The sequence below is a fragment of the Pseudonaja textilis genome, chromosome 2, assembly GCF_049901715.1.
Source record: "Pseudonaja textilis isolate UNSWEBS1 chromosome 2, rPseTex1.2, whole genome shotgun sequence".
Lineage (NCBI taxonomy): Eukaryota > Metazoa > Chordata > Lepidosauria > Squamata > Elapidae > Pseudonaja > Pseudonaja textilis.
The window spans coordinates 65216179-65234958 of NC_141991.1; the positions used below are offsets into that span (position 1 = coordinate 65216179).

An 18780-nucleotide genomic window follows, 5' to 3' on the forward strand; every position below is an offset into this window, starting at 1 on the left:
CTTTCCCAAGTGGGGTTCTTCAGATATAATTACTGTGCCACCATACCCAGCACAAACAGCACTGACCGAAGGAAGCTGTTGTAGGAGGGATTCACATAGGAAGAAAACTGTAATAGGGAAGAGGAAGAATATAACAGCAAGCAAGCTTCTGTGTGGGTCCCCTACAGATGCATTCGGGGCTTTGGTGCCATTGCGATGATCCTCCAAAAGACAACGTTTTTGACTAATTTGGTACCTGAGTTGAAAGTGTATTTCCAGCCAAGAATTTAATGAGTGGTTAAGTAACCTGTTTGATTTCCTGCTCACCTTTGAATAGCTAAAGATAGGAAAGACAGGTTCTTTAGCTTTATTACTTGGCAAGCAATCAGTTCATTCTTCAAAAACAAAAATATATGTTCAGATGAGTGATTCATGTGAATATGCAGTAAAATGCATATTCAGTTTACGTCTCACTCATTCCCCAATTCTCAATGTAAGGCAAATCTCACTCTCCAAGAGGTGACAAAAAAGGTGTCTTAATCACCGCACAACTAACTCGTGATTAGTGCTGAACTGTGCATTGAGGTGTTATGAGTGAGCTTACCTAAAGTGATACCTCCATTATACGGAAATGGCATTCTCCACAGTCACATGCATAGAAGCTGGCAGAGAAAATAGGCAGTTTAATTTATATTTCTTCTTCTGCTAATATTCCATAAGATTGCCTTCTTCCTTCCAGGTACATTACGCTTCTCTCCAAAAGCAAAATGGATTGTTGAAAATGATGCTTTCTCCAATGGTTTGTCTCTTTACAGAATTTGTTGTCTTATCAGAGATAAAATATCCACCAAGGAAGAGCCATGAAACTGAATAAGGTATTTCAGGAAACATGTAACACTTGGAAGGCCAAAAATTATGTTTCAGCATAAATCTTCCCACAAAGCTGCTTCTATACTGACACTACCATATATAGTCATCAGGTCACACTGATGTCACAAGCTATATGTAAAAAGGTCCAGTTTTCTATTCCAAAGATGGTTTACTATCATTAGGTGTGTAAATGCTTCTACCGATGTAATACTGGTGTATTAGAGACTAATGTGTTCTTCAAAAACTATTATAAATGGATCAATTCCATCAATTCAGTATATTTAGGAAGCAGTTGAACTCACCGAAAGAATAAATATAAAATTATATAAAGAATAAATATAAATATCAACATGCCAAGGTTCTCAGATTAAATCTCAAATATCTGTAACAAATTGTGATCTCAAACACGAAGGTTGGCATGGAAAATTTAACCTCCAACATTCTTATGCTAATGGACATATCTAGAATACAGAGGCAATGTGTGTATTTCTATCTACCCCTGCAATCTAGAAGTAGACGCTTAGCTTTCAAGATTCAAAGTATAAAAACTAAATAGTTTTCTGCTCCCAACGCTCATTTCATAGGAAAGAAATGTTGAGTTTGGCCAAAGCAAATTGGACAAAGAAATTGAGTATACAGCAAAGGTGGCCAAATCACATAATTAATTCACAGAAAGCAAACATGTGATTCTAAGGAAAACTACACACCCATAAAACAAATTAGCTGATACAAAAATGTAACAAGTAAACCAATTGAACAGTTAAGATAGCACAAATACACATTCCACCAAAGGTAACACAAGCAAAACACTTCCTTGCTTTCCATCTCCTTTTCTAGAATGCTGTTTGCCGAACCCAGTATTTTTTCAGTATGCTTCTAAATGTCATATAAAGCAACACTCATATCTAAATGCAGCCATCTCCAAAATTATAATAATCCAGAGGTGTTTTTTTTTGGGGGGGGGGGAGGAAGTGCTCTGCACCACAGGATACTAACATTCTTTTATCTACATTTAATTAATAAATTATAATAAATATTTAAAAATAATGAGGACAGAGAATGTGGGAACTACTTGAGCTAAAGCTTCATATACCAAATAGAAATGGGGTTAATTTATTGGACCTACAGGAAACTGGGAAACTACAGGTGGACGCACATAGGAGTCACATTGCTAAATTTTGATCAGCTAAGTATAGGAGCAAGTATGTTGACAAGGAGTAATGGAGTGTTTAGTTCTATTTGTTGGACTTTCCGTCAAGCCATCCACAGTTCTTCAGCCTTCACTTCCTATCTACTATTGTTTCCATCCAGAGCCTTCCTCAGATATCTCTGAAATGTGAATTACTGGTCATATCCAAATTTTGTTTGTATAATGATCGGGGTAACTGGGACTCAGTTCACAGTTTGGACATGGTGTCCATCAGTTAATGAAGTGCAAGCTGAGAGTTGTGCTCCAGAGTTTTCTGTAATGTTGTGTTTGTGTAAGTCATCTTAGATATCATATGCACCTAAATGCTGCTGTCATTCATACTGAGCTAAAGGGCTGCTTGTCAGGAGCTACATTACAGCACATTATTGTGTTATATAGCATTTCTAGAGAGAACCTGCTTTTATGAGAAATGCCAATGCAGGAAAGCCAATGCTACCAGTATCAATCCTATTCACTTCTCTGTGCGGCTTAGGAGATGACTCCATCTGGTGGGATTTTATGTTACCATTGTATTCATCTGAATCCTTGAATTATGTGGGCAAAAATCTCTCTCACTTTCTAGGCCATTAATTAAAGAGGATAGACCTAGACCTTCCTAATATGATTCCTGTGCCATGGTGCAGAGACAGGCTGTATAGAAGTGGCTTCATGAGAGGGATTCCATGAATATCATCTCCTCAACCTTTTCAGAAATGCTGTATCAAATGAGATATTATGCAGGTTTCAGTGCAAGAGAATGACATAATAATACAGTACAATTCCCCCCTTGGATGTGCTTCAGGAGCAGCCCAGCTCCCCTCAGAAGGAGGGAGTGAAAGCTCGGTCCAAATCCACAGAGGAGATGCAGCCTGCCAAGAAGGTAACTGTACCAGCCAAAGTCCACTTAGGCCAAGATCCCACCATGCCTAGTAAGATTCACAGGTAGTGTGTTGGCTGTCTGGAAGCAGGCATGTTTCACTGGGGGAGCCAGTCAACCAAGAAGAAGTAGAACATCAGGTGAGGTTGTCTGAGTTCAAGGGATATGCAGAGGCCACTGATTGAGTTGGCAAGGATGATACCCATTAACAAGCCCAACAACTGGATTAACAGAGGCTGCTGGATTGGTGTTCTTGCACCCTCTACTTTAGGTTTGCCATGGTCCATTTTCTTTTCCTTCAGTAATCCTGAATCCACTGTCTCTTTATCCTGAGTGACTAGGCCCGGTTTGCCACGTCAGTGGGGTGGTCAGACCCTTTGTCTTTGCAGTGCTGTTCTGTGAGATGATTGAGAAACTTCAGGGCTGAGTGGGAGTCAGAAGTCCCTGTAGCCACTGACATCAAAGGGTGAAATCTCTGTTACCTGAACAGAGCTGTTATCCGAACCCGAACCTTTCTTCTTTGGGGAGGAAGGCTCAGAGAGTGGAAAGGACCCTTTGCATTTAGCTTGATACCTTAAGACATTTGTGCCAGTGGGAACCTTTGGAAAGGTTAGAGCCATTTTCAAAAATGAGTGCCAGGGGAAGAATTTTCCCATTATAAATAAATTATAAATTCCCATTATAAATTATAAACGCTTTTGATGTTGTTTGTTGTTCAGGAGTGGCTTGACAAGAGGAATACGACATTTGAATCCCATGTCCAGGATCTGTCTGTGTGTGGTGGCTCTTGATGCACTGACTCCAGCCTCAGTCCACTCCTTGTGAAAGTCCCCAACACTTTTGAATGGCCTTTTCCTGATAATCCTCTCCAGGCTGCGGTCATCCCTGCTGCTTGCGCACCTTTTTCTTACACATTCTTCCCTTCCACATAACTTTCTATTAATGTGCTTTGATACAGCACTTTGGGAACATCCAACTTCTTTTGCAATTACCTTTTGAGATTTTCCCTCCTTATGGAGGGTGCCAATGGTGGTTTTCTGCACAACTGTCAAGTCAGCAGTCTTTCCCATGATTGTGATTCCTACTGAACCAGACTGAGAGACCATTTAAAGGCTCAGGGACCCCTTGTAGGTGTCATGGCTTAATTAGCTGATTAGAGTGGGACACTTTGAGCCTAGAATATTGAATCTTTTCACAATATTCTAATTTTCTGAGATTGTGGATTTGGGGTTTTCATGAGCTGTAAGCCATAATCATCACAATTATGACAAATCATGGCTTGAATTATCTTGCTTTGCATGTAATGAGTCTATCTCATATATTAGTTTCACCTTTTAAGTTGCATTACTGAAATAAATGAACTTTTGCGCGATATTCTAATTTTTTGAGTTTCACCTGTAAATCTGCTTATGCTTGCTTTTTTATTAATTGATTTATTTAAAACTGGCAACTTTAAGACTTCTAGAATTCCTTCAACTCCTAGAATTCCTCAGCCAGCCATGCTGAGTCTTAAAGTTGCCAAGTTTGGAAACCCCTTATTTAATACAGGTTTCTTTCCATGCAATCACATCTCAGAAGAAGTTTACAGTATAGGCCCATGTCAACAATGTCGCTGGAAGCAATTGAATGTTCAGAAATGCAGTCCGGAACGTATTTTCAGAACAAAACTTCAGTAGAAGCATCTCCAACTTTTCCCTCAATAGCATCCAGAACATGCCCTAAACCTTTGAGAGTTGCAGCCCTTGTGGAGAATATCAGGCTGGGTCTGGCAGGCAAAAGAAAACCCCATGCCAGTTATCCTGTATGGTTGGATGGGAAGGTCTTGCGCTTATTCACATAGTCTCAGTCAAGGTTACTTGATTCAGCTCAGGGTTGATTCTCATTACAGGCCTTCCATACTCCACAGAAGTCATTACCCATTCAGATGGATGAAGATGAGTCCAAGGTATGTCTGTCATGAAATAATTAGAAACTGCTCATCTCACACTCTGATGCAAATCCATGTACCAAGGTTAACTTCTTTGCCTCTTCTAGAATTCTCAGGCACCTATTCTATAATTGATATACGATTCTGAAAAAATGCAGATGCTTCAGCTTGGTTTTCAGCATCTCGATGAGCAATGTATTTGGGATAGTCCATAAGAAGGCAGCTCTGTGGATTCAAAAAGCAGAGAAAGAATGTGGGAGGAGGAATCTGATAAGTGGCAGGAGAGTTATGTCTCAGGTTTCCATACCAGGAGACATTCGTGAAACTTTTATAACAAAAAGCAGTACAAACAGTTAGAAATCATGAATAAATTATTTGTTTAACATTTTAAGTTAAAAAATACATATTAAAAATAAATAAGCAAGCAGACCTGTAGGATCCTTTCCATAGGATTCCAATTTGTACCAAGACAAATTCCTTGTGTGTCCAATCACACTTGGCCATAAAGAATTCTATTTTGTTCTGTTCTGTTCTGCTCTGCTCTGTTCTGTTCTGTTTATTCTATTCTATTCCTATTCTATTCCTATTCTATTCCTATTCTATTCCTATTCTATTCCTATTCTATTCCTATTCTATTCCTATTCTATTCCTATTCTATTCCTATTCTATTCCTATTCTATTCTATAATGGTCTTATGGGGAAGATGGAAGAATCCAGAGGAGCAAATTTTTGAGGTGGTCTCAGGAGACCTGCCTCCTTCCCTCTCCCTTCAGAGATCCTTCCCACTCAGTGGAGTTGTGGGTGGTAATGCCGAGGGAAGGATTTGGGTAGAACAATTCACCTAAGCAAGTTTCTAGTCTTCATTCTCCTTCTGTGATATACAGATTCTCACCTCAAGAAAACATGTCTGAGATTATCATAAATGAAGGCACCTTAGCAATTGGCACATTTTACTGTCACTTAAGTTTTTATTCAAAATGTTCACTTGGACAGGTGTCTGAGAGAGTGAGAAGTGGAGATTTCTGAATTGTTTTTTTCCTGAATCTGTCCCTTTCTGCTGTGCTCCTCAGGGCTCCTGTTCTGTCCCACCATCCGATGCCTCTCAGCAGAAGCAGACCTGAGGAGAAGGAGCTGCTTGAGTGCCTGTAACAAAATATGGAGTCGTGCTGCTCTTTGGCTTTGCATTGTTGCTCAAACTTCATGTCTGTGTGGATGTCATTGTGGGTCTGTCAATGTTTAATTATTCTATCAGTGGAATGAGATCTAGGTACATAAAGTTTGAACTTTTTTAATTTTCAGTTGTTGCAGACATGCAGGTGCTGCTTGCATGATGACAGCCTCTTGAGGCATAAGAGCAGAAATAGAGTCTACATTTGTTCAAGGACTCTGCCTTTCATATATCATATGTTGATGGATATCAGAAGTATCTCTGCAAAGATGGCTATGGAATGACCAAATAGTGATTATAAGTGTATCTGGAGGGAAGGACCCTTCAGTTCCTCATAGTTAATGAATAATGTCTCATGACTAAAGTAGTTTTTCACTGAGAGAGACTCGACACCTGGAGATCACATGATCCCATCTATCCACTATTGTCTTTCCCTTTCACTTCCTTCAGCCATGGAGGGAAGTAGTTGCTTTTCCACTCTGCCCTTGCTCTCATTTCAAGCTCAAAGTATGTGAGTTTCTGCTCATTAATCATCACATCAGGGGATCTTTATTTCATCCAGGACCCACTGACTGTTTCTTCTTAGTATCCACACTAACATCTACAAATCTGTAATTTGGAGGCATCTCCCTTCCTTCTCTTGGTCGTATCCACAGGGCTGCCTTGGCAAATTTCTCTCCCATCCTAAGCCTGAATAAAAAGATGTTGCCCTAACTCTTGGTGTGCACACAACACACCCTTAATGTTGTGCTACTCTCCTTACACCTTTAATATAAATCTCTCTTTCTCTTGGGTCACATCTATATTTTTTGTTTTCAATTATACTCTCAACCAAGTAAACTTTCAAAAAAATCTTTGAAACCAAGAATTAGCCATTTAACCTATCTATCATTAGATGTCAGCAAAGGGATAATGTTTTGGCTACCATCAACTGGTCCTACGTGCAATTGCTCAGTATATGTTGCTGAAGAATTGATATACTGAAGAATTGAAGAGCCAGCATGGTCATACTCCACTCAGTATATAGGATGCAGCTGTAGAGGTAGTCAACAATATTAAGTATCTGGGGGTGCAGATAACTAACAATCTGAACTGGTCCCTCCACACATCATCCTTTGTGAAGCATGCAAACCAGCGCCTGCATTTCCCGCGTCAGATCAGGAGAGCACATCTTTCTCCTTCTATCCTGGCTATTTTTTTACAGAGGCACAATTGAGAGCATTTTAACAAACTGCATCACTGTCTGCTTTGGTGGAAGTAATGCCTCAGATAGAAAGTCCATACAGAGAATAGTAAGGACAGCCGAGAAGACTATAGGAAGCTCGCTTCCTATTATTCAGGATACTGCTTATAAGCGCTATATGCTTAGAGCTCAAAGCATTGTCAGAGACCCCACACACCCGCTTCATGGTCTGCTTCTGTTGCTCCCCTCTGGGAAGAGGTTTCAAAGTATTTCTAGCAGGACTACCAGATTCTGTAACAGCTTTGTTCCCTATGTTATCTGCCTGGTAATCTTGCAAGATTCATTTTTCTCGCCATGTACATGTATACATCCAATCTAGACTGTATTGTTTTCTTGTGTCATATAATATATGTGGGTATATGCATATTTTTATGTATTTGCTTTGTTATGTTTATGTAGCATATATTGGAGGTGTGATACTTTTGAGAGCTGTATGCAACAAAATTTCATTTTAATGTATGCCAATTAGTGTACATTCAAAGTGACCATAAAGTTATTCTAAGTCTAAGTTTAAAAAAAACGGAGCTACAGTAGCTGTGGGGATCAGCATGGGAAGTGTAACAAACCATCACCACCACCCAGGAGCATAACCTGGGAAGGGTGAGGAAGGGTTCTTGGAAGCAACAGCAGGGAAGAGAACTCTGTGCTGTCAGGCTGCAGAAGCTACATCTCCAATTATATACTTTAAACCAGAGGTCCCCAAACTGGGCAACTTTAAGAGTTGTGGACTTGAATTCTGGGAATTGAAGTCCACAAGTCTCAAAGTTGCCCAGTTTGGAGACCCCTGCTTTAAACCAACATCAGGCTACTCAATTTCAGGGCTTTGCACTCTTCGAGATGGACCAATCCATTTTCAAAAAGGCAAAAATGTGGCTATTGTGAAAGCCGACCTGCTGGCCTTTATGCCAGCCAATAAAATTGAAACTGCAGCTTTACTGACAAATAGCATCATTTCACACACATCAACGTGGCCAGCATTGCGCACACAGCACCTGGAGCTGGGATTGCAGGGAAAGTAGCCTTTCCAGGGTAGTGAGATTGCTATCACCCTGCAGGTGGATAATGAGATGCGGACAGTGGCTTTTGGACATGATAAGCGGGCAAGAAGGTTGTGTGGATTTATCCTTGCTATTCTGATCTGCTTTTGTCTTATTGCCGGATCTCCTAGCTTAAATTTTGTCTTAGCTCTTACAGTGCCCTGTCCATCTTAATGGATTCTTGAACCTAAGAAGCAAAATTAATCTATCGCCGTGACGTCTTCATTTAAACTGTAAGTTCACACTTAGCCTCCAGCCTTAATTTTCTTAATATTTACTTTAACCCATGTTTACTTTCATAAAACACTTCTCCAAATCTTATTTACTTTCAGGCTAACCAAATGGCATTGGCAGAATATCTCGCATTGTTTCTGGTTTGCCCTCCAGTTGATTCCAGGTTCCACCTTTATCAATCCTGTCCTTCTTTCAAGATATTTATTTTATAAGTTAAACAGATATTTCCAGCTTAACCGCCAAGCATCATCAGCACATCAGATTTAACTGATGGCCCTAAAATGGCTGCCACATTGTCTGTTTTCGATTTCAGCCATCAAGGACACAAAATGGCCTTTAAAGAAAGTCCACAACAGATCTCAAGTACCAGCCTTCTTCTGCCAGTACAATGCTGTCTCCCAGATCCACCAAATGACATCAATTGGACACTTCATGGTATGAGGGGTCCTTGGTGCTCTTTGAGCTTGCTTATTTCCTTGGAGACATTTCATTACCCACACTAGATAACATCATCAGTGCTAATAAGAAGTGCTGTTTCCTTACTAGCACTGATGATGTTATCTAGTTTGGGTAATGAAATGTCTCTAAGGAAATAAGCAAGCTCAGAGAGCACCAAGGACTCCTCATGTCAACCCTGAGCTACAAATATTCTCCTTTATTGATACTTCATGATATCTTGGGAAGTTCTTCAAGTCCTAGGTCTCATTTGGAGACCACAAACCACACCACACAAGCATTGTCCATCATGGCTAATGGCCATCAATCTGCACCCTCACACTCCACCGGAGCTACAGATATTCGCCCTCACTGCAAACCATCATGTTGCTGTTGCGATTTCCTGTGTCACTTCTTTTGTTATCAAAGCCACAAATGCCAACATATATCCATCAAGCTATCTTTTCTTCAGGGGAAAAGTATAAATCAAGTTGTCTTGAGACCAGACTTATTCCATGTTTGTTGACACACAGCTATTAGCACTTTAATTGTCTCTTTTCTTGTAGATTTAAGCAGTTCAGTGAGCATTTTATCTAAACCTGGTGCTTTTCTCTTGAACAGTTGTTCTGCTGTCTCTCATACTGCCCTTTCTAGAGGAGAATATATTCTCTTTCTACATTTTTAAAAATCATTCTATTTGCAAAGGGCTTTAGTGTAGACTTTCCATCCTCTTCTGCTACATTTTGTTAACCTTCCTGTTTGCTTTATTAACCTTTATGTTTGCTTAATATAAATATTCCTGTAATTAAAGTGCCTCCTTTTCTTCCTCATTCCAGTCATCTGTTAATAGAACTACATCTTTTTAGATGTTGCATTCAAATGTTGCATTTAACATCTCTTTCAATTTGCCAGAGGATTTTTCAATTTCTTCCATATTGTAAATAGACACATGTTCATTAATTCTAATAAATATCCTATTGTTTATCAGATTGTAGCTAAACATATTGTGGAATCTTTTGACTTAAAGTGGCCATTTCTCATGCATCTGTTTACTTTTACTATATTTAAAGTATCCAATTTAGTACATCAATCTTTCCCTTAAGAATTTCAAATGTTTCTTGATTCATGCTTATCAAATCCCATGCCCCCAGTTGCATATGTACCTGAGAAATGAGAAATTCCTCTTTAAATATTGGAACCATCAGGGGCCCAGCTGCCTTGTGGCTTTGATCTAGTAGTTACTTCACCTTGAGATCTACTCATAAAAGTTCATTGTTCTTCTCCAGTAACCAGAAGAATGCCTTACAATATGGGCAATCTGAACAGTTAGTACCCAAACCTACCTAAACAATTTAGCCATATTTATACACTTTTCTTGGCAAGAGTGCAGGAGTGAGTTGCCATTTCCTTCTTCCAAGTGTTAGTTTGGAATTTTCTTCTCTTGGGTAGATAATTCCTTCTCTGCCCTCATCACTTCATGGATTAACCTTAGTTTCACTCATCCCGTAGCAGTTTTTGCTTGCTAAAACTGATAGAAAATTCTAAACACTGAGACCCTTGCATCAACCCCTTTCAGAATTAAGCAGAGATGGACATTTCATGAATATGTACTAACTCCAGATACATGGAAGTATCACCCCTCAAAGCCTGGAAGGGGAAAATTATCTTTTTCCCTGGAGAAACAAGACCTCTGCAACTTCCTACCTCCATCTGGAAGTGATAATGTCTTATGAAAGGACTACCCTATCCCTATATAGGTAGTCCTCGACTTACAAGTGATTGTTCAAAGTAATAACAGCACTGAAAAAAGTGACTTATGACCATTTTTCACACTTAGGTCATTGCAGTATCCCTAGGGTCACATGATCAGAATTCAGACACTTCACAACAGGCATGTATATATGACAGTTGCTATTTATTGGAATCATGTGATCACCTTCTGCAACCTTCTGACAAGGAAAAGTCAATGGGGAAGCCAGATTCACTTAACAACCATGTTACTAACTTAACAATTGCAGTGATTCATTTAATAACTGTGGCAAGAAAGGTTATAAAATAGGGCAAAACTCACCGAACAACAGTTTTGTTTAGCCATGGAAATATTGGACTCAATTGGACTCAACTTATGACCACAATTGAGCCCAAAATTTATGCTGTTAAGTGAGATGTTTGTTAAGTGAGTCCCCCCCCCATTTTACCACCTTTTCAGCCACAGTTGTTAAGCGAATCACTGAAGTAATTAAGTCAGTAAGAAGGTTGTTAAGAGAACTTGGCTTCCCCATTGACTTTGCTTGTCAGAAGGTCACAGAAGGTGATCATGGGATCTCCAGACATTGCAAGTTTCATAAATATGGATCAGTTGCCAAGTGTATGAATTTTGATCATGTGACCATGGGGATGCTGCAACGGTCATAAGAGTGAAAAATGATCATAACCAGAGGTGATATTCAGCAGGTTCTGACCAGTTCTGGAGAACTGGTAGTGGAAATTTTGAGTAGTTCTGAGAACGGGCAAATACCACCTCTGACTGGCCCCGCCCCCATCTATCCTCTGCCTCCTGAGTCCCAGGTGATCGGCTGGGTCTTCTTTTGTTGCCCTGCACAGGAGAAAGGAGCTGGAAAGCAGATTAGTGGGGTGGGGAGGGAATGGGGATTTTGCAGTATCCTTCCCCTGCCATGCCCACCAAGCCATGCCCACCAAGCCACACCCACAGAACCGGGAGTAAAGAAATTTGAATCCCACCACTGATCATAACTCACTTTTTTCAGGGCCATTGTAACTTTGAATGGTCACTAAATGAACTGTTGTAAGTCAAAGACCACCTGTATGCAAACCTTAGTTCTAAAGCACCCATATTTGTGCCAAGAATAATGCGAACAAAATATTTGATAGTTGAGAATGCCATATAACCCAAAAAGAAGAATACACAGAGAGACTTTAAGGCAGCAAAGCTGGCGACAGTTGTCCATTCAGAACCCCTTGACTCAGCATTTTGGAGGAGGGTAGAAGACAAGCTCTGTGCAACCTTCCCTTCTACATGAGGACTTTGGCCTGGCCCAGTCAATGAATAATGGGCTCAAGCAGGGTGGATTAATTAATGATTGTGACATGGTGCTGGCAGGGAAGCATTGCATCTAACTCTCTTAGCTGGACTCTTTCTGTGAGTAGTTTATAAAGTGCTTCAACCACCACCACCAGCGGACTTCCGGTTTGAAGGGCTTCGGCGATAGACAGAAATCCGCGATCGTGCGCGGTTTCTGTCTGGGCTCGCTGCTGGAGCGCCCTGAGCCGGCTGGTTTCAGGGCTAAGCCACCCCATAGAGGTGGTGAAGAGGGGGGATATTGCCAGCAGGGTTGAGGAGAGCCGCATCTCTCCTTATCAGCTGGCCATTACTCCCTTTCCCGAAGGCGGTTGTAGCGGTGGTCAGAAATGGCTACCACAAAGGAGAACTCAACCGGAAAAGAATGTGCAGGAGGAAGATAAGAAGTGAAAGTTTTGGCTGACCGGGTTAAATTGTAAAAGCAACAACTAAGGTACCCTGGAATTTAAACTTACAAAAAATAACATCGCTCCCAAAGAAGAGTCGGAAGCAGCGAAGGAAAGGGAAAAGGGAAAGGTTTGGCTTTTTTCTTCTTCTCTCTCCTTCCCTATACTGACAACTAAGAGACTTAAATAAGAAATTGGAAAAATCCACTTTGACATCAATAGGCAATTAAGCTGAAAATAAAACAAAATGCCAAAGGGATAATAAAGATTTCTGGACATTAAAATTTTTCTTTTTCATAAGCAGGAAGGGAGAGAAAAAGAATAAGGGCAGGATCTGGAAGAGGGAGGAGACTGCCTGGAATTAAAAAGAATCTTCAGTAAAACTTCAACAAGACTTCTAAAAGATACATTTTAACTGAAACTTTGCAACTAAATAGTAACCCCAGGAAGAGAAAGTGAAAAAAAAGAGCAAAAAAGAAACAGCTTGCGTGTATTTGGATTATTTGGTGATCTTTGGATTCTTGGTTATTATATTTGAATGACTAAAATCAAATGGATGGTTGTTTACAAATTTATACAATGGCACCACTTCTGGATGAATTGAAAATGGAACTTAAAAAGTACAAAGAAGATGCACAAGAAGGGAAGGGTTCTTTTGGCTTCATTTTTCAATTCTTAGAAATGGAAATTTGGAACTATGAGAAACAACAAGAAAAGACTGCAAAACAAGAAGACTGGGACAAAGAAGAAGCCATCTTTAATTAACAAGAAATTTTATGTGGGGAAGAAAAAGGAAAGGGGGAAAGAGAATGGAGAATTTAAGATTTAAAAAAACAACCAAAGAAAAGAAAAATAATTTGAAAAATAAGTATAATACTGAAAAGCAACAGAAAAGGGGAATACAGAAGAGAGAAATAGAGGTAGAGGGACAAGGGGGTAAAAAGGGGAGAGAGAAGAAGAGAGGGAAGAAGGAAAGGAAAAGAAGTTACAAAGGACTGGAGCAAGATATAGAGAAACAGGACCTATTTAGAGATAATGGGTGAAAATCTAACTGAAAAAGGGATTCTGTAAAGGTACATAAGATTGTATTGTTATATTAGTAATACAAATAACTTTAGAAAATTGGAAACAACGGATGATTAAAATGAGGGATAAAATAGTTAGTGTAATTTAGTGAAATGTTTGTGAATAAAATAAGTGAAATAAAATAAATGAGAAAATTGAATTAGGAAGGAACGGGAACATTTTAATTAGTTAATGCTTTATAAAATATAAGTGAAGAGGGCAGGGAATTAACTATGGAAAGCTTATAATTGTTCCCATAGAAGTATGTTATTTAATTGAAAAGTAATGTTAAAGATGTTAAGACTTTAATGAATATTAATATTAATGATAGAATTGAATTGGAATGGAATGTTATTTTAATTATATACATTTATATTTTTTTCTTTTTTTAAGAATACAGTGTGTATTTTAAGAATGTACCAAGCAGAATCCGAATGGAAGTTATGTATTATATTGAATGTTACAACTTTAGGGAAAAGATATAAAGGTGTCGTACTCCAATCAGTAACTACAGGAGAAATTTTGTTTAATGAGAAAAGATAATAGATAATTGAAACAGGACAGACAAAAAATATAAATACAATGATCTGAATTGAGATGAGATAATTAAAATAAAATTGAGAAAATTAAAAGAGGGGAGAAGCTATGCAGAAAATGTAAAATAGTAATAAGATATGGAATAGAATATAAAAATGAGCATGAACCTGAATTTGTGTCTGTACGAAGAAATGTAAACCCGGGATTACGCTACTTTCAAAAAAGATGTTTTATTTGTATTTTTTTTCTCTGTGAAAACTCAAAAAAAATTTACACACACAAAAAAGAAACCCACCACCACCAGCTAGTGTCTTGAAACCTCTAGAGAAATAAATCACTATTAATAATTATTCTTGTGATGGTCTCAGCAATTCAAAGACTCTCACATGTATGTCAATAATGGAATATAAAACTTTGATTCATAGCTCTATGGTGGATAATGCATTCATTGTTCAAAACCTCTATATGGGATAAGCCTGAATATTTCTAAGCACCACTGTACTTCTCTGGAGATTGAGTCAATATTTGTCAAAATAATAAAAGCATTTTCGTTGTGTGGACCAAAGGGGTGGGGCTTCCACTGAAAAAGTGTGACATCACTTTTGTCAGACTGACTGGTTTGAACCCCCCTCTGCCCCCTCCCATGCTACTGGATCCAATTTTTCCCATTAGCAGTAATCAGCAATTTAGGTAGGAAAAGATATGTTTATCTAGTCATGGAATGGACTGTATGCACTGAATATGTACACATGTGCTTCTTTCCTCTCTGGGTTCAAATATCACATTAAACCATAGCTGATTTTAAACATGGTTTGTTGAATAAAGCATAATGATTCAATTCACGCATTCTGTCTTTATGCCTACATATTTAGCAGATGCATCTTCCTGAAATCTTTTGTTTATTTCTAATTTTGCACATGGCCGTTGATTTCACACTCAGTGAGCATATCTTTTCAAGTCAGTTTTTGTATTTTATTTTTCAGATGCTGCTTATTCCTGCAAAGAAAGCTGTGAATTAAATAGGCATGTGTCTGGTTAGGTAACTGCATCTGAGAACAAATCAAAGCCTAAAATTGCCTCAAAATCTAAAGAACAATCCAATTATGGAATAATGAAGCATATGTGATGTAAACTAGATAAAGAACAGGATATGTCCAAAATCATGTAAACAAATAATATAACCCATGGAATAATGTAATAAAAAGGAATTTAACATATGTGCATCACCATGTATATCAAATACTATTTTATTTAGTGTGTTGTAGCTGTATTTTAGCCACTTCTCAGCAAGTCAAGGCTGCTAAGTCTAAACTGCATATATTCTGTTGACCAATAGATGGCAGTAAAGGAAGTGTACTGTACTTTCTCTCTTTGACACTATCTAGTGGTCTTCTGAGTTAATGAACCCCAGATCTAGCAGCCCTAACTAAAATATTTTTAAAAAGGAAGAAGACCAGTTTGGTGTAGTTTTAATGCATTAGGATGAAAACCGGAGAATTGTGAGTTCTATTTTTTGCACTATAATTTGTACTAAAACCTTTAAATGAGAAGGTAAATTCTAATACAAACTTGTAGACAGTAAGAAAAGGAAAAGGAAAAAGAGAAAGGAAAAAGTGCAAAAAAAGAAACAAAAGAAAAGAAAGGCAAGAGTATAAAGTTTTCTGATTTCTGAAAAAAGGTATAAAGGTTTCTGATATTCACAGCAGTTATAAGTACAAATATATTTTGACATCTCTCTAAAATTCTTCATATTACTCTTCTTTCTATAATATATTCTGTGTAATCTTCAATACTGAGTGTGCGTTCTAATACAGCTTTAGACATGATTATGGAGATTCTTAGTCATCCAGTTCATAGTTGTCCCAGAAGTGTTTTTTCAAAAGGCAACTGGACTTTCTTTGTTTTTCTGTGAAGACATTTCGCTTCTCATCCAAGAAACTTCTTCAGTTCTGAACTGAAGAATTGAAGAAGCTTCTTGGATGAGAAGCTAAATGTCTTCAAGGAAAAACAAAGGAAGTCCAGTTGGCCTTTTAAAAAGCATCTTTGGGACTTTAGACATGACTTTCTCAGCCTTAGGAAGGAGGCAAAAGCAAACCACTTCTGAAAAACCTTGCCAAAAAACCTTCAAGGTCTGGTCTTGTAGTCAAGATCAACTCTATGGCTCAAAAGAAAACAACAAAAAAAGGAAGATTTTTTTTTTAAAAAAAGTAATAAGATACAATGAAATATTCATCTAGGGACTTGGCTAACTTAGGAATTTTGTCATGTGATCCAAATGAAAGATTCCTTCTTTTTTCCCATTTTTTATGTGATCCCTCACCCAATTATTTTTAATTTAGCTGAAGCTTTTAGCACAATTTGACCCAAATCTCTTTTTAGAAATATTTTCATGTATACAAAGATACGCGGTGTGTGCCTTTTTTGTGGTAAAATGAAAGCATCTATATATACAATAGGACTATACAGAATATCTATATATTCAGTTGTCAGCTTTAGCAATCAGTTGTTGGTTTTAGAGTTTCTCTTATGGATGGAAAATCTCTGTCAGAGTAAAGATTGAAGATAATGGTCAATTAAAGGGAGGTGTTTTCAAAGCCCAGGTTTGATGGAGGCTTGGGTGCTTTAATACTTTCAGGGGCACCGCTGAAGAGATTCGGAGGATGGGTTACCTTTGCCAGCTAAGTAATGGGAGGGCGAGGAGTCCTGTGCACAAAAGCCAGGCTGTTTATTGTTTCTGCATAAGCCTTTGCTTCTGATTTTTGCTTTAAGGTCATTTGTTAAAAACATAATCACCTTAAAGCATTTCCACCTCCTTTTTTAAGAGGGCTACCTGCAAAATCTGGCCATTTGTGCTATAGTTTTCTGTGTCCTTCTGTGCCTATTTAGTGCTCTAGATTTTTGCATTGCCCAGCTTCTATATCTGAATCTTCTAAAACCTGCTGGATTAAGGCAGAAAAAGGAAATCCACTAGAAAACGTATTTGGGGTTTATATTGAAATTTAGGTAACCTAAAAAGATTATTAGCTGATTTTTATGAGAGAATATTTTCTGGAGAATTCCCTCACATGAAATCCACTGGATGTCAGCTTTGGAAGCCATATTGAGATTCGATGCTCACACGCTGCCACAATTGAGCCTGAGAAAGTGGGAGGGAGGAATTCATTTGAGTATATCTAGTTGGACAAAATACAATTATTTTGGGGGGTTCAAGGTCACTGAGTGTGGCACATAATGAAATGGGAATCTTACTTTAGGGCAGATGGTGATTGGACCATGTGATGTGATGATGGCTAAGTGGGGATGGATTTGTAGTTTTGACTTTTTCAAGGAAGCCTGGAACTTTCAGATTCAGGATTCCACAGATGTACCAGTTACCTTTGAGATATGTCTAATATGTCTGTCTCAAAGTTATTGATTGGAATGGAGGTTTGCTGGAACGCCGACATTGGAATTTGCTTCTAGATTAAATGAAATTGATTATATTCCACCTCCTGCATACCTGTAAAACAAACCATTCTGTTTTTAGTACACAAGAATGGAGATAGTGATAGGGGTGAAAACCACAAAAGCCCCACCGAATCAAGAATCAAGGTTAGTTTTCCAAAAACTGGGCCTGTGCATCAGTCTCAGCCAGCATGGCCATACTAAGACTGGATAATCTAGAAGTAATGATTGCTATTCATCAGGAGGCCACCAAGTTGGGGACATCTGTTTTCTGCTCCTGTGGAGACCAAAAGGCCGATCCCCAAGACCTCTTCTTAACACTGGAAGGCCAACACCTACCCCCATGCTTGATATTCATATCTAGGCTGCCTCTGAATGTAGATATTCTGTTTGCCTTGCAAGCCCTGAGCTTATTTAGCATTCTTTAAACAAGTCACTCTCTATCTATACCATGTTTTGCAGCAGGAAATTTCATAGCTGTGAACTCTTTGAAGTACTTTCTTTTGCCTTTCCCAAGTCAAAGGAAGGAAGAAAAGGGAAGGCACAATGTATAAAATTAATAGCAACATCTACTCCCAGTTACTCAGCAAGCAATTATACATTCTAGTTCTTGTATGAAACAGGGGAAAATAACCTATTGTTCATTTTTAAAATAAAGTCGCACATCTCTAACATATGATATATCTATTTTTTTTTTGTTTCCCAATATTAAATGGCACCAAACACTTTAATCTTCCTTGATAAGAAAATTATTTTTCATCATTTTAGTTATCTTACTTTGCATTTTTTATCGCTGTGCCATATACATTTCCAGGTACTATAAATTTGTCAGAAAGGAATGCACTTATCCAAATGTGACCACACCATCCAATTTATACACAGCATTATAATTAGTATAATAAGTCATAATTTACTTTTTAGGCCCACGCAAGGCAACAGCATAGAATGTGCACTCTCACCTAATGGATATGAATGACATACAGGTGCTTTCTGGACCGGTCCACTATGCACTAGCAATGCATAGTTGAAGGTGTTTGGCCATGCACCATCCCTTTCTGAACTTCTATTGGGTGTTGCAAAGGACCCAGCAGAAGTTCAGGAGATGGTCAGGTGTGGGGAAGGATGCTATATATTACAGGATTGCTTATAAGCCTCACAAAGGTCTTCTAGGGGCTGTGGTGGCATGGTGTTTAGAATGCAGTAGGCTAACTGCAGTCCACTGACAGGAATTCGATTCTGACTGATTCAAGTTTGCCTTCCATCCTTCTGAGATTGGTAAAATGCGGAAC

General features: G+C 38.5%; 2 long non-coding RNA genes across 2 annotated transcripts; both read left to right on the plus strand.

The window, feature by feature from the left end:
* Positions 1-792: 792 nt before the first annotated feature.
* On the plus strand, positions 793-8747 carry LOC148126892 (uncharacterized). The gene is made up of 4 exons (XR_015741414.1): positions 793-854; positions 4804-4860; positions 8448-8523; positions 8623-8747. It is a non-coding gene; the product is annotated as an uncharacterized LOC148126892 (long non-coding RNA).
* A 3246-nt stretch (positions 8748-11993) lies between these two features.
* Positions 11994-12925, plus strand: LOC148126893 (uncharacterized). Its single transcript, XR_015741693.1, has 2 exons — positions 11994-12492; positions 12750-12925. It is a non-coding gene; the product is annotated as an uncharacterized LOC148126893 (long non-coding RNA).
* The last annotated feature ends 5855 nt before the right edge of the window (positions 12926-18780 follow it).